This window comes from Podarcis melisellensis (assembly GCF_964234715.1).
Source record: "Podarcis melisellensis genome assembly, chromosome: W".
Lineage (NCBI taxonomy): Eukaryota > Metazoa > Chordata > Lepidosauria > Squamata > Lacertidae > Podarcis > Podarcis melisellensis.
The window spans coordinates 29,230,302-29,243,698 of record NC_138535.1 but is presented as its reverse complement, the minus strand read 5'-3'; the positions used below and the strand labels follow the sequence as shown (position 1 = coordinate 29,243,698).

General features: G+C 52.4%; 1 pseudogene across 1 annotated transcript in view; it reads right to left on the bottom strand.

Annotated features, from left to right (window-relative positions):
• Nucleotides 1-722: 722 nt before the first annotated feature.
• Nucleotides 723-13,397, bottom strand: part of LOC309361238 (inositol polyphosphate 5-phosphatase OCRL-like) — a 36,424-nt pseudogene continuing 23,749 nt past the window's right edge. Inside the window, exons 8-13 of the transcript in view lie at nucleotides 5,089-5,195; nucleotides 4,486-4,570; nucleotides 2,883-3,010; nucleotides 1,975-2,086; nucleotides 1,789-1,891; nucleotides 723-777 (exon numbers count right to left, since the gene is read on the bottom strand). The product of the transcript in view is annotated as an inositol polyphosphate 5-phosphatase OCRL-like (transcript). The remainder of the gene's footprint in view (nucleotides 778-1,788; nucleotides 1,892-1,974; nucleotides 2,087-2,882; nucleotides 3,011-4,485; nucleotides 4,571-5,088; nucleotides 5,196-13,397) is intronic.

Genomic DNA, 13,397 nt, shown 5'->3' with positions numbered 1-13,397 from the left:
TTCTAATGTCCACTGCCAGGACCAGCTGAGGATGTTTTTGCTTGAGGCAGAAGCACCCTGAGCCCTGCCTCTGCTTCTCCTTTAGGAAAGGAGGCTGGAGAGGAGCAGGTTGTTTTGGCAAAACCCTCACAAGGGCCTGACCGTGGTCACAACAGTGGCATGGCAGCAAGCATGGTGCTCTATGGACCTTGATCTGCCCCCCCTTGAGCCAATGGCCTCGCAACGCCTCATGCGCAGGTTGGCTCTGCCAATTCCTAGGGTGCCCAGTTGGATTATTTCAGTGGGGAAGGGGGAAGTTCCCAATCCCGTTCCACTGCTCTCCGCCTGCTTCCCCCGCCCAAAGTGATCCATCTAGCCTCCACTCCATCCCACTTCAAATGAAAATACTGTAAGTAATAAAAGAGCTCCCATCCAGACTCTGCAGTCTCCATAGCTGCTCTCAGAGCTCCAGTCTCCTTTGGTCATTTTGGGGACTCCCTTGAGAAGAACAAGTGGGCATCTAGGAGTTGCTGTTGGTGGTGGTGGCGGGAGCAGGGCTCACCTCCTCCTGCTCTTAAGTGTGCTCTGCTCAGTTCTGCAGCCTTATCCCTTGGCACCAGGTGCGCATATGCTCTCATAACCCCCTCAAGCCAAGCCCAGTTCTTTTTCTACCTCTGTTCTCCCTCCTACCACTGAGCTCTGGAGACAAAGCTTAATGGGGAGAGGGGAGGGCAGACCTCCCCTCAAGAGTCTATGCAATAATTCGCAGCCAGCTGCTGCTGGGCTGAAACTTGCAAGCTGCAAGCAGTATGAGGAAGGAGAGCAATTGAGAAACACCTTGGGGAAGCTTGCACCTGCAAGCCTTGTTGTGAAGAGCGAAGTCAGATTCCATGGTATCTGCACGACCTGATGCCCCACAGCCTCTCCCTCATGTGTGCTGCGAGGGCCCAAGGCGGCTGCATTTGGAAAGTCTGGCTGAGCTTCAGAGCAGTGGAGAAACCAGCAAAGGCAAGTGTAGCTCCCCTCCAAACACCAGAACAATCTCTGCACAACGGATCTTTCATTTTGAAACAACCGTTTCCCAATAAATTAAGAGTGTGTGTGCACCAAGTACAGGAACCCAGGACAGAAAAGCAGAAAGACAAAGTTGCAGAACTTGGGGTCGGGTGGGGAGCCCAACCCAACCCAGCTGTGCCCACTGCCTCAGCTCCCCTCCTGCTGCCCAGCCTGCACCCCCTCCTCCTCCCTGGTCCCTTTAGGCAGTGCTTAGTGTTTCATGAAGAATGAACACCCTAGAACTCTACTTGGCAGAATGGGGACAGATAGCTGAACTATGGAGAGCAGGCTAAGGGGTACGTGGGCCACAATGGCTGCCCTGCCCCTTCTTGATGAGCATCAAGGCTGGGGGGACAGAGAAAGAGGTCCTGCAATCCCAGGACAGGACAGGAATCCTTATGCCTGGTACCCACCAAGAGTAGCACATGCTCAGCTGCAGCAGAAGGGGAGAGCGTGGACTACTGCGCAGGGACTGAGAGCAGCAGTGGTGGTAGTAGGATGGGCAGGGGAATGACTGTCCTCCAACAGGGTCCCTCCCCAAGCACCCTGAACCTGCTGCCAATGCCCTGGAACCATGTGGAAAGCCAAGTGTGCAACCGTGTCAGGAGTCAAGAGGAAAAGGTGGAAAGGGCGAAGCACAGGGAAGGGAGCTGGCACATGGCAAGATGGCACAAGGGGAAGGGCAGGCAGCAGAGAACAGAGGCTGGGCCTTGCCTCTTCCCTCCCAACTTCGTCTCCAGTCATGCTTGGCACCTTTCATAGTCATCCGGCCCCAGCAGGAAGCCCAGGAGGAAGCCGGTGGCACTCGGCAGAACGTTGGGCAGAGGCCGTAGCAGGAGGCTGGCGAAGAGGGTGGCTGCAGGGAAGCGAAAACATTTGCATGAGAGGAGGCGGGAGCAGGAGGAAGGCCAGCTCCCAGCCAGGACAGGCAGGCCTTACCTAGCATGTTGCCACTGACGTTGTTGCTCTCAGAGTATTTCAGCAGCTCCCGCAGGAAAGCCACCAGGAAGCGGAACACGTTCTGGTGCGACCGCGGCAACTGGCAGATCACCTGCAAGACAGGGAGGGGCGGTTTGGAGTTTCAGTGCAGAGCTTTGCTAGAGGAGGGGCATGGATCACTAGCACGGTGTACTTGTTATGTTTGCAGGTTTAGACCTGGCATAAAAAAAAGAATGTTTAAAATGGTAACCGGACTAGAACTCTGCTGGGAACTTTGGGGAATAATACAACTGTAGAGTCGGAAGGGACCACGAGGGTTAACTAATCGAACCCCCTGCAATGCCTAAGGTGGGACTCGAACTCAGGACACTGAGATGAAGAGTCTTATGCTCTACCAACTGAGATATCTTGGGGGAAAGGCCATAGCTCTGCAGTAAACCACCTGCTTTTCATGCAGAAAGTCTCAGGCTCCACCCCCAGCATCTCCCAGGAGGGTAGGGAACATCCCTTGTCTGAAATCCTGGAGAGCCACTGCTTGTCAATTTCGACAATACTGAGCTAGATGGCCCAGTATATGGCCGCTTCGAGGTTCACTGAAACAGGTGGGCTATTGTTACAAGTCCTGGTCAGAAAGCAAAAAGGCAACATGTGCGCACCCCACCCCCCTCCACAACCGAGAGGGATGGTTATCAAAGGAGACATCAGCAACCTCTGCAGTTAACAAGGCTTCCCAGACCAGACTAGCCCTCCTGCCAGTGTGCCGGTTTACTGGCTTTCAGGGATGTTTTAGTGGATCTCCTGTTACTTGCGGCAACATTTGGACTAGATGATTTTGGAAATCCCTTCTGATTCTATGCTTCTGTACACACCACAGACCAGCCAGGAAGAGATGGGGCTCTGGGGCCGACCTGGCGACAGAGGTGGCTGTCATGTGAGCACTCAAGGCAGCGCTGATACAGTTCATAGCAAAGGACTGGTTCTGGCACTGCCTCCAGGAAGATGAGCAGAGCTTCGGCCACCGAGTGGTCACTGCCAGCTATTGACAGCCTGGCAAGGGAAGTGTTCTGTCCTGTTACCTGCAGCCTGCCTCCTTCCCAGGCTGGTCCAAAGCAAGAAGCTTGGTCCTTATACATCTGGGCCCACCTTGCAAGTTTCCCCTTTTGGCGCAAGGTGGACCTTGAACCCACAGCCCTGAGATTAAGAGTGTCACGCTCTACCAACTGAGCCACCCCACTGTAATTATCCCACACCTCCCCTCTTGACGAAGCTGCCTGCAAAGCTGATCTGCTGAGGAAATGTCCTTCTGCAGGCATGGTTTCAATCCAAACAACAAATACTAGTGGTCAACTCCAAAAGTGCGGTCAACAAACCCTGCTTGCCAAAGAACAATTGAACGCACCCTTGAAGCTCCTTTGCAGCCATGTCTCCACACCTGACACCACGTATGATGCTAGATGTGGGGCCTGTGGGCCTGTCAAGATTCCCCACCTCTGCTCTATCTAGCCAGGCTGATGTTTTTGTTACGATAATGAAGCAATGCAGCTGCAAAGTCCTAGCTTGAAGTGTAAACATGATGGGAATGTTGGGACTGCTGTGGGAACAGAGGGGCAGTCATTTCACAGTGCGCAGCACCGGAATTACCTCACAGTGTAATATGAGCTGTACAGGATGTACAGGAAGTTTTAGTCACAACACTGCTGGAGTTTGAAGATGTTAGGGTGTGAAACCTAAGACGCTGGCAAGTTAGCAATGTCATGTGACTTTAAGTAGTCAAGCTCGTTAAGTTGTTAAGTTGCTCAGTATATAAAGAGTGTTTGTTTTCTCTGCCTGTGGGGCGTGAAGCAAAAATGTCTGAAAGCTCCAGAGGTCTTTCTGTTATCTTTCTGCAATAAACCTGTCTTTGGAAAGACAGGCTTCCCTGTGTTGTTATTTCTTTGCTGCTGAGACTTTGAAGCTTGTATTGCAACAAGAATCTCTGCACTGGTCTTAATTAATGCTCTGCAAAGAGAACTGTTGCTGGTTGCGCAGTGGAAGCGTTTACTGGACCAGTACACAGACTCTCTTAGAAGAGAGCAGTCCTGTTTTTTGTAACGCTGCAAAGACAGAAATAAAAGCATGTAAATACGTTTCTGGGGGAGGCAGGAAAGAGGGGTGTGTTCTTCTCACGTTTGAGAAGAATCGCCGATCGAGACCTTGCCTGCGTCTGCTGGGGAATGCAGCCAGGGAGGTCAACAGGGAATCAAGCCGGGTGCCTGGACTGCTGCCAGCTTATCATGAGAAGGGCTTGAATTTCCAACAGTTTTCAAATGGGGGTTAAAGCTGTGGAGCTGTTTGGATGCATGACTGGACTTGACTGTGGGCATTTCATTGTGCTGTGTCCCAGAGCCTTAAGGATGGGCTGGCCTAGGAACCTAAGCCACCAGGCATATAAAAGTGAGGTCCACTCCAGCCTAGAGCGAAAGAAAACCACCAAGCAGCCCTGCTCCCCAACAATGCCCCCCAAGAGGATACGGATCGTCTCGGGAATGCTGGTGTCCAGGCACTCAATTCTCTCCTGCAGCTCGTCCTGCGTCCCCGGGGTCTGGAAGAGGTCCTCCTGAAGCAGAGTATCACCCATGCGTTCGGAAGGGATGAGGTACATCCTGGATAGCATGAAGAACAATCCAGCCCTGGGGTGCATAACGTGAGGTCGAGGAATGCCACAATGGAGAGAAGCCCCTCACCAAGAGAGCTGGCACAAGGGCTGAGAATTGTATCCCCCCTGCTTTCCACAGTAGCATTCCTACTACCCTTCTCCTGATTTGGGGCAATGGGAGAGTGAAATCATTCCCCGCGTCTTCTAGTGGCGAGTCTCAGAGAGCCGCTTTGCTAGGGATAGACAGACAATGGTTGGGAACACTCGGGTTCTTCTGAGCCGCTCTAAGGCCGTATGCTGGATGTCCCACCCGCTGCGCTCCACCAAGGTGCCACTATACTCACAGCAGGAGCTCGTAACAGCGAGTCGGTAGCTAAGATATAAATCAATTGGGACGTTTGGAACCTGCACACCCCAAAACTGGTACTGGATTCCAGCCCACACCCATCCTTTCAATGGTACCGTCCCCCTCAGCTCACCTGGTGGCAGGCATTCTTGAAGAGGTGGTCCACCAAAAGCCAGATCTCCTTGGCCACTCAGTGGAGTCATCACCATCCTGGGGTACGATATCCAGAAACTGCTTCTCCTGGAGGTCCAATGACAAGCGGGACTGGCATGAGAGCCTGACAGAATGTGTGCCTGTATGCATTCTTTCCTTGCTCCAGCTGGGTGGACAACTCTTGCCCTCTGAGGCCAGAACTAGGGCTGGGCGATAGCTGGCTTTCAACACGGTGATATATCACTAGCTAAACATTGCAATACACCAATATATCACGATGTCTGAAATAAGATGGAGCTATGTAGAGGCATTGGCTGGCTTCACGGTTTCCCCCGCATTGTGATTTCGGCTGCCCCCTGCAGGAGGGCAGGGGAAAGCTGAACCGGCAGAGTCCACAGGGGCTGCAGGAATCTAAAGAAGCATTGTCTGGCTTCACAGTTTCCCCCCACATGGTGTTTTTTGCATAGTACACACACACACATCATGATTCGCAATATATTGCCAGGTCAGAAATTATGAAACCAGTCTCACTATCTAGACTTCAAGCTGATTTGAAAATATATCGCCCGGCCCTAGCCACAGCAAGCATCTCAAGTGGGGAAACAAAAAACTAATTGCTCGCACCCCAAATCCAAGCTCCCCCTCCCCCTATTAATATGCAGCTAGTAATCCTGCCACTCCGGATGTGCAGTTCACCCAAAAGCTTACTGAATATGCAGCTGTGGACATGAGGTTTGGCTAACATTTTATTTAAATGGTTGGAACCTGCCCTGGGACCTTAGGGTGAAGGGCAGGAAATAAGTAACAAAAACAGCAACAGAACATGGATGGGCCTTCATAGGTTGATGGGCTGCAGCCCCAGCCAGCATGATGAGATGAGGGGGTCACATGTTCACCACCCCTTGTCTAGAGCACGTTGCAGAGGCAGGGGTAGAAACTGAGCAACAGCTGGAGCCCCAGCCCACGACTTTGTCTGGGCAATGCAGCACACAGCAGCTGGTGAACAATGCCTCCGGCCTCCTTCCCATCTTCCTCTCCAGGAATGTTCAGGGTGGTTATTTCTATCTCAAGCTACCACATTCAAGAGAAAGAGAAAGAGAGGAGGGGGAGCAAGAGAGCTTTAGGAGCACAGCAGTGGCAAGCAGCCCATCACTGAAAGGAGTTGGCAAGGATGGAGAATTTGATCCCCTCATCCCCAGGGCAGCTGTTGATTAGGACCCAGTTCATCCCCCCTCCCCCCCCGCCAATACTCCCCGCCCCTGGAGAGAGAGAGAGAGAGAGAGAGAGAGAGAGAGAGAGAGAGAGAGAGAGAGAGAGAGAGAGAGAGAGAGGAGAGAGAGTATTGGTGTGGGGAATGACACATGCTTAGTGCAAGAGTAGCTGGTGCATGCTAAAGAACACAGGAGCCTCGCTGGGTTAGATCAGCATTCTGTTCCCACAATGGCCAACCACATGCCCTTGGGAGTCCATAGGGACACGGGGACAAGAGCACTCTGTCCATCATGTTCCCCAGAAACTGGTAATCAAAAGCATGTGGTTTGTGATAATAGTGGCAAGAAATAGCCCTGACCGGAGCCACTGATCAACATATCCTCCATGATTCTAAATGTCTACAGCTGTCCAAATTGACAGTCACCACGGTCTCCTTGTGGCTAGGATAATACACCCAAGTCGATTTGATTTCGAGAGGAGTGACATTTCCCTGAGCCACCCCAAAGCAGCCACTACCGCTTCCCAAATGCCAGTGCTCAGGTGGTGAGAGTAAGCCAGAGTGACACAGCCTGTGCAGCAGTTGCTGAGCACAGAGACAAGGAGAAAACTGGCTCTTGGGGCCAGAGGGGGCTGGCGCCTGCATCATGAGACTGGGCTTTCTGCCTCCCGTGCTGCCAATCGCAAGCGGACCCAGAGTCAAGCAGCGATGGCAAATTCTGGTTTCGTCTCCGTTCTCCTCTGCCGAGTTCTACAAGGGCCACGTTGAGACTAGGGGAGAGACCAAAGCAGAGAGCTAGAGCCACCATCTGGACTGGATTTGAGTCAGAAGGCAGGCAGGTGCGGGTACCTGAGAGGAAAGTCCGGTTGGTGGGGTAGTGCCTGGTTTGCCCTAAGGGACCAGCTGCCACTGCATGGAGCAGCTGCTGATCGTTGAGAAGGGCAACTCCATTTACGTGCCTTCGAGGCACATGCACACTGCCGCAGAGCTGGATGTTGGAGATAAGCAGTGTCCAGTGCACAGCGGAATGATGAAAAGTATGAGCCAACATGCTCTATACTACTTTATTTACAGTTCAAAGCTGGTAAGTTACAGAAAAACATTTTCCCTCTGCCGGAGCAGAGAAAGCGTCATCTCTCCTCTAAAGCACGGAGAGAATCCCAAACCGAAACTGCAAAGAACAGTGAAAAACAGGAAACCAGTGTACGTCATATCCAGTCTCCTTTCCCGTGAGAAAACCTCCAACAGTACAGACTGTGGAATGTAAACAACCTGTCTCGTGACAAGCACTTCGCTGCACAGAGAAGAAAGCAGAAACCAACATCCTCCCCCTTTCTGTGAACATCTCTGGGCAGCGTGTTCGTACAATATCAGTACAAACCCAACTTCTGCACATAGGTACAGTGTTGATCCCTTGATACAATCTTGGACAATACATCAGCAGGAATTTCATTACCTGGCATATAGGACACCGTTACGAGTCCCTTCTGAATACGTTCCCTAGCATGTTGCACCTTCAATTGTAAGTGCTTCGTGCTTTGCTTACAACCTTCAGAATTCAGCAAAGCCAAACATGCTTTGTTGTCCTGGTAAACCTGGATTGGACATTTGACAGGAATTTTCATGTCTTTGCACAATTGTAACAACCATTCACAATCCTTAAGTGAATAAGACAGTGCATTCAGTTCAGCTTCACAAGTACTTAAGCTAACTGTTGTTTGCTTCTTGCATGACCAATCAAATAGACCCTGATTGTACTTATAGCAAACTCCAGACGTACTTTTCCTGTCTGTAGTGTCACTTCCAAAACTTGCATCTGCAAATATCTCAAGACCACCAGTCTTCTGATTGTTAAATCTCAGTCTGTAATGCATAGTGCCTTTCAAATACCGCGCTATGCGTTTCAGAGCTTTCCAATCCTTAACAGTAGGATTGTTGACTTGTCTGCTTAGCAAATTACAGCTAACAGCAATGTCTGGTCTTGAACATCTGGCAATGAAGTTTAGCTTGCCTAGCACACTTCTGTACAGTGTAGTGTCAGAAAATGCTTCTTCAGTGTCATCTAGCTGATAACCTGTTGTCATCGGTGTGTCTACAGGGTTAGCATCCATCAGGTTTAGTTTGCTTAACACATCAGCAATTTTCCGTGACTGGTGTACTAGAATGTTACCATCTTGATCTCTCTCTATTTCCAGAGATAGGTAGTTGTTTACCTCACCAAGATCTTTCCTGTCAAAGTGCTCTTTCAGTTGAGCTAGGGCGTTATTGTACATTGTGACATCTTTCCAAAAGAATAAAAGATCATCAACATAAAACAAACAATACAATTTCTTTTGCCCCTCCTCTTTGACAAATACACATGGATCAGCTTTCCCTTGCTGAAAACCTAGAGTAAACAATACTTCAGTGAGTTTTGTGTGCTGTCACGGCCACCCAGGACTGGTCCCAGCTCACAAGAGACCTCACTCCGTTGCAGCTTATTTACAGGAAAAGTTTATTGAACATTTCTGCTTCTCATACAGTTCAGCATTGTGGCCGTACGTCTGCCACGTTAGACCGCTGAAGTCCCCTCTGACTCCTCCCCTCTTCCGCACCAACTTAATAGCCTGGCTCTAGACCACCTCTTCCTCTCCTTTCTTTTCCGCAGGGTCTTCCTGCCCCCCTGGGTTCCCTCTCTCCGTGACTCGCCTGAGGCTGAATCCTCTGCCGCCTCTTCCCCCCTCTTTCTGGCTTTAGGGCCGGGCTCCTCCCCTGAGCTCTCTCCACTTCCGCGCGCCTCTACGTTTGAACTTGGCGCGCGTACGTTGCTGCTGACCTTTCTTTCGACCGCTACACCACCCCCTGCTCTGCTCTCCACCCTTTCCGGCTGAACACCCTGCTCCAACCCCCTCTCTCTGTTCTCTCCTAATCCTGCTCCCTCCGAGAGGCTGACGACTCCACCCCCTTTACTCCGTTCCGGCTGAGACGTCTCTTGCTTCCTCTGTCTTCCACTGGGCTCCTCTCCGCTTCTCCCTTCTCCTCCCCTTTGCTTGATTAAGGTAACCCCCTTTTGAGAATCCTCTGACTCGCTGCTCAGACTCGTGGATTCCCTCAGAATTCCGTCATCTTCTTCCTCATCCTTCTGCCCCTCCTCCCACTCGCTCTCCGTCTCCTCTGTCATCTCCTCCTCTCTCCCAGAAACCCTGACATCCATCCCCCCCTCGAAGCCCCCCCTTCCCCCCTCCCGCTCGCCGGGGACCGGTTGTGGAAACTGCGGCTCTTCGGGGGTAGGCTCAGGATACAGGTCGTCTACGTCAATGTTCTCCGCTGGCAGTTCTGTGTAAGTGTATTCGAAGTCGGGTTCTTCCCCCAAATGCTTCTCAGTCTCTGCTTCCATCGCTACTTCCTCCGGTGCTGCCCGCCAAGGACCTATCAGCCACCTCTTACGCCATTCCTCCTCTGGCTGCTCCTCCCACCAATAAGGGGTTTCCGTGTCCACCCCCGAGCACGATCCCCTGGGCGGGCTTGATTCTGGTGTTCTTTCCTCGGGGGAAGAGAAACCCCTGAACGTGCTATCAGACAATGTGGGTGTGAAAAGCCAGTCATCAAAGTACTCAGCTGGCATGGGTCTATGTGGGAAAAGTGCATGGAACTCTTCTTTCAAAAGGGGTTCGTCTAACTCGTAGCCTGGCACCCAACTATTAGCAGCGGCTGGTGTGCCTTCCCTGGCGAGAAAATATTCAACTCCCTCCTCCCCCCATCTCGAGTCCAGTATCTCTGTGACCTCGTTAAGAGGTTCTGGTCTTGGCGATTCCCCCCTCTCAGGCGCCCTCCTACGTGGCTCTGGGGGTGCTCCTGACTCTTGAAACCTGTGTGGGGTTTTGTAGGGAGTGAGCACCGACCTATGAAAGACCGGGTGCACCCTGGAACCTTCCGGAAGGGCTAGACGAAAAGCCACCGGATTGATCTTAGCCTCAACTTGATATGGCCCTAGCTGCCTGTGTCCTAACTTCTTCTTGGCCAATGACCTGGCCGGCATCGCGTGGGCTGCTAACCACACCCAGTCCCCAACCTGGATGTCCTCTCCCGCCCTCCTGTGCTTATCGGCCTGCACCTTATACGCCTGTTTTGCCAGCTCCAAATGTCTCCGCAGCTCCTCGTGCACCTCTTGCAACTCCGCTGCAAACTGGTCGGCATCTTGAGGCCCCCCCCCTCCTGGTGCCGCAAATCTCGGGAAGGTTCTGGGATGACGGCCATTGTTCGCGAAGAAAGGCGTCACCCCGGTGGAAGCGTGTTTCGTGTTGTTGTAGGCGAATTCAGCCATCGGCAGATAGTCCACCCACGCCGCAGGTCGCTGGTTGGCGTAGCACCGCAGGTACTGCTGCATGATCGCGTTGACCCTCTCCGCTTGACCGTTGGTTTGTGGATGCCTCGCCGATGTCAGGTTGATTTTGACGTGCAAGATGCCCAGAAGCTTTCGCCAGAAAGTGGAAACAAACTGGCGCCCCCTGTCGGACAAGACGGACTGCGGAAGTCCATGCACTCTGAAGACGTGATCGATGAAGAGCTTTGCGGTCTGTTCTGCCGTCGCCACCTTGGCACAAGGGATGAAGTGCGCCATCTTGGTGAACAAGTCCACCACCACTAACACCGCCGTCTTACCTCTGGAGCTGGGCAGGTCTGTAACAAAGTCCAACGCTACCCTCTCCCACGGTTGCTGCGGTGTCTCCAGCGGTTCTAGCAATCCCGCCTGCTTCTGGTGCACTGGTTTGGACCTCTGGCAGATATCACACCTGGCGACGTAGTCCGCCACCTCTCCTCTCATCTGGGGCCACCAAAAGTCTCTAGCCACCAACTCCATCGTCTTCTCTTTGCCGAAATGGCCTGCACTAGGGGCGTCATGCAACTGTTGCAAAACCTTGGCTCGAAGATCGTCGGTGGGCACGTAAAGGGCACCCTTACGAGTCAAAAGTCCATCTTGTAATTGAAACTCATCGTTGTGTCGCGACCCTCCGCGTAGCTCCTCCATCTTAGACTGTGCAAACTGATCCCTTTGCAACGCGCGTCGCACCGCGTCCAGGTCGACTGCGATGGTAGCGCACGTCCACGCCTGCGGTGCGAAAATGTGCTTTGCTGCGATTGGAGCTGCTTCCTCCAAGTATTGCGGCTTTCGGGACAGCGCGTCTGCAATAACATTGGAGTCTCCTGGGATGTATTCTATCTTGAAGTCGAAGTCCGCAAAGAACTCCGCCCAGCGCATGTGTCGCTGGGTCTGCAACTTAGCCGTCCGCCAATACTCTAAGTTCTTGTGATCCGTGCGGACCTGCACCGTGTGCTTGGCTCCTATTAAGAAGTGTCGCCACGCTTTGAAAGCTGCATGAATGGCCAACAACTCCCTGTCCCATATGGTATAATTGCGCTCCGTCTTGCTGAGCTTCCGGGAGTAGAACGCACCCGGTCGCCAGTTGCCTTGTGAATCCTCTTGCAAAAGAACGGCCCCAACCGCTCTATCTGACGCATCGGTCTCTACCCGCATGGGTCTGCCGGGATTCACGTGGAGCAGCTGCTCTTCGGAGGCGAAAAGACCTTTAAGCGTCCGGAAGGACCGCTCCGCTTGTTCGGTCCAGACGAACTTCTTCTTCTTGGAACTGAGGGTGTCAGTGATCGCCGCCGTCGCGTTCGCAAAACCTTTAATAAACTTGCGGTAAAAATTGGCAAAGCCGATGAACCTCTGGACCTCTTTCCGATTTCGAGGGCTTTTCCAGTCCAACAGCGCTTGAACCTTAGCCCTGTCCATGGCCAGTCCCTCGTCGGACAACTTGTAGCCAAGGAAATCAACCTCTCTGACATCAAACTGGCACTTTTCCAACTTGGCGTACAGCCTGTGTTCCTTCAGCCTCTGCAGGACCTCCCTCACGTCCTTATCGTGATCCTCCGGCGATTCCGAGAAAATCAGGATATCGTCGAGAAAGCAGACACACTTTTTGTAGAGGAGACCTGCTAGCACGTGGTGCATAAATGCTTGAAAAACGTGGCTGCCATTTTGGAGGCCGAAAGGCATGACTCTGTATTCGTATGTGCCCAGAGGGGTGAACATGGCGGTCTTCCACTCATCTCCTTTCCGGATGCGGATGAGATTGTAAGCTCCACGTAGGTCCAGCTTGGTGAAAATCTTGCCCCTCCTGACGGTCGCTAAAAGGTCGTCAATTTTGGGCATGGGGAAAGCTTTGGGCTTAGTCAAGCTGTTGATGAACCTGTAATCCACTATAAGCCTTTTTTGGGGCGTGTCCTTCTTCTTCACAAAGAAAACAGGGCTGCCTCCCGCTGCTTTAGATTCCTGGATGAAACCTCGCTTGAGGTTATGGTCTATGAACTCCCGAAGCTCTTGCATTTCGTCCTCCGACATGGAGTACAGCTTGGCAGCAGGCAATTGCGCCCCTGGCACTAAATCAATCGCGCAGTCGTAAGGTCTATGAGGCGGCAACTTGTCAGCTTCCTTCTCACAGAAAACCTCCAAGAATTCCTGGTACTTGTGAGGCACTGTTTGCACCATACCCAGATGCAATGGCTGCTCAGCTTCTCCTCCCTGATCGGTCTGAAAGCAATGCTGAGCACAATACGATGAACAAAAGTTGATCTGCCTCTGGTACCACGCAACCGCGGGACTGTGCCTCTCCAGCCAACTCATGCCTAACACGATGGGTGTGTCCGATAAGTGGGTGACATTGAAACTAATAAGTTCTCGATGGTTGCCAATCTGCATCATCATGGGAGGGGTTTGCTGCACCACTTGCCCCCCCAGCAACTTCCTGCCGTCCACCGTGACCACGTTCAGAGGCGTCGTTGCAGGCAGGAGCGCCATGTTGTGCTGCTTAACGAACTGCAGTCCCATGAAGTCGGCGTTGCTTCCCGAATCGATCGTTATTGGAACCTCGAGGAGTCTCCCATCAGGCAACTGGAGTGTTGCTGTGAGCAGAACTGCCGGTTTGGGAGGCAAAGGGTCCACGCTCTGCAGTGATGCTGGGGGCTTGTCTACAGATCCGCCTGGCTGAGCCCCAGTAGCTCTGCTTCCAGCCAGGCACTGTCGTTTCCCTGAAGCT